Source organism: Danio rerio, chromosome 18 (assembly GCF_052040795.2).
Source record: "Danio rerio strain M-AB ecotype USA chromosome 18, GRCz13ab, whole genome shotgun sequence".
Taxonomy (NCBI): Eukaryota; Metazoa; Chordata; class Actinopteri; order Cypriniformes; family Danionidae; genus Danio; species Danio rerio.
In genome coordinates this window covers 725,001-727,500 of record NC_141038.1, presented here as the reverse complement: position 1 = coordinate 727,500, position 2,500 = coordinate 725,001, and the positions used below count along the sequence as shown (strand labels likewise).

General features: G+C 44.0%; 1 protein-coding gene across 4 annotated transcripts in view; it reads left to right on the top strand.

The window, feature by feature from the left end:
* Nucleotides 1-1,877, top strand: part of thsd4 (thrombospondin type 1 domain containing 4) — a 59,558-nt gene extending 57,681 nt beyond the window's left edge. For 2 of the 4 annotated variants that reach the window (XR_015514585.1, XR_015514586.1), the window contains 2 exons: nt 1-291; nt 1,359-1,877. The exon at nt 1-291 is cut by the window's left edge and continues 1,929 nt beyond it. The gene's annotated coding sequence lies outside the window, so the exon portion shown is untranslated. The other 2 variants (XM_087292852.1, XM_087292853.1) reach the window with 1 other exon arrangement.
* Nucleotides 1,878-2,500: the final 623 nt, after the last annotated feature.

The following is a 2,500-nucleotide window of genomic DNA, read 5'->3' as shown; positions in this document are numbered from 1 at the left end:
CCCGGTTTCCTCCAACCAAAAACATGCAGCTTAAGTTAATTGACTAATCCAAGTCAGCACCATAGACATGCTCCAGTCAGTAGTTATCTCTTAAGAGCGATCACTATCTGTTCATGAGCTACTACAGCAGGGGAGTTCTCCACATCTACCTAAGCTCAAACTCCCCTCTCGTCTTGCAAACGGGAGGAAGCCCCAAGCTCGAGGATCTAATCAGCTCAGGGCTCTCTCCTGGGACAGCATGCCAAACACACTTTATAATCAATCATCAGCTGAGGGTCGACTCTTGACCAAGTGTGCCGCAAGCCTACGTTTGAGTGAAGGTTTCGGCCGTTAGATCGCCCCCTGGGGGCTGGCTGCAGTATAAGTCATAAAGCCCGCCTCCTCCGTGTTAATGAAGGAGACTTGAGCCCAAATAAAAAAAAATATTACACTTGCAATAAAATGTCCCGAAAGATAGTTCTGGTGGATTAAGGCACTGGTTATTGTGCTGAAATAGGTGCAGATCTTCATTTTTGTAAACAGTTTGTTTTTAGCAGTAATTTAATGCTGGGCGTGTCATCGTGATTGACAGCTGTGATTGACAGTTTCTCAAAGCGCGGCGTCTGAGCTTCGGCAGGAGACTGAAGTAGACTGAAATGTTATTATTCGATTTCTGTGTTATTTTACCATGACAAAATGAGTTCAGCAGTAAACTATAGTTTCTGACATACATGATCCTGGTGGAACACTGTTTATTCGCTAAGTTCAGGGCTTTTTCGGGCTTTATTAGTTTGCTGATACACGCCTAACGTTAGCCACCCAGATAGCAAAACACAGTTCCGGCTAGATTCTCGCCTGCCGGAGACTTATCTCTTAGAGCTCAGACTGACTAATGTTACCTCTGCTGGACCTACTCCGGATGCGTGGACTCACTACCCAATTCCAGCCCGTCAATCGAGCCAGATGCGGCGGCCGAGTGAGCAGGCGCTGCCGCATGCGAGCCGGAATCAGCCCGCGACGCCGCGAGTAAGTTATGCGCTGCGGCCTGGAGCTGGCGCGATTGAATATATAAAACCCTCATATTTGTTAACGTTATTACATCCATTTGTGTTGATATGACAGCAAACGCATGCTGAGAAGTTCGGGGGGCGTAGTTGATTTTACATAAAGCGTTTGATTGGACGCTCGACTCCGCTCATTTTCGCGGCTCCTCCTCTGGCTCCATCAGACAGTCCTTCTGCGCATGTCCGGCTCCAATTTCAGCAGTCTTTTGCGACAGTTTGTGCCCGTCAAGCAGGCGTTTTGCCCTCAAGGCGTTCAATGGGAAAAAGGGCTGTCGCGTCGTCCATATTTTTTACAGTCATTGCTCTTGACCCTAGTGAAGCCTTCAAATGTGACTTTAAGCTGAATACTGGTGTCCTGAAGAATATCTAGTCTAATATTATGTGCTGTCATCATGGCAAAGAGAAAATAAACCAGCGATTAGAGATGAGTTATTGAAACTATTATGTGTTGAAGAAGTCTTATTTCTGTTAAACAGGAATTGGGGGGAAATATAGAGGAGGGCGAATAACTCTGACTTCAGCTGTATGTTTCCATCCATTGATTTGTAAGCTCATTTTGGATTATGGCATATTATTTTAATCACAGTTTTGTGCATCTATTTCTCATATGTTGATGGAAACACAGCTAATGTTCACGATTCATGCTGGCACAATCATAAAATCATCTCTGAATTATGCCACATATATCGGTCTGATTCACTGCCACAAAGAAGATTCCTATCTGCAAGCAACTGATGTACTCATTAATATTCGCAGAAACACCATGAATATGCATTTTGTACAAAGTATAATTCACAGATGCAACGCTGAAATAATAAACATGTTTGGACATGTCTGGATGTTTGTGTGTGAAATAAATATGAGCTGAAATTGAAGTGTTAGAGATGTACGTCAGCATGTTGCAAAGGCAAGAGTTCTGGATTAACTGGATGCACTAGAATAATTCAAATAACTCAAACTCAAATGAAGAAATAAGGGAGTACACTACAACTAATTTACAAATGCACAACAAACGTAGTAAGTAAAAAAAAATGGAAATAAAAAGTGGAAGGGCGACGCAGTGGCGCGGTAGGTAGTGCTGTGGCCTCACAGCTAAAAGGTCGCTGGTTCGAGTCTTGGCTATGTCAGTTGGCGTTTCTGTGTGGAGTTTGCTTGTTCTCCCTGCGCTTACATGGGTTTCCTCCGGGTGCTCCGGTTTCCCCCACAGTCCAAACACATGCGGTGCAGGTGAATTGGGTAGGCTAAATTGTCCGCAGTGTATGAGTGTGAATGAGTATTTAGAGGTTTCCCAGGGATGGGTTGCGGCTGGAAGGGCATCTGCTGTGTCAAACATATGCTGGATAAGTTGGCGGTTCATTCCACTGTGGCGACCCCAGATTAATAAAGGGACTAAGCCTACAAGAAAATTAATGAATGAATAAACAAAATTGACAAGTCTTAGATTTTATCAAATGGTT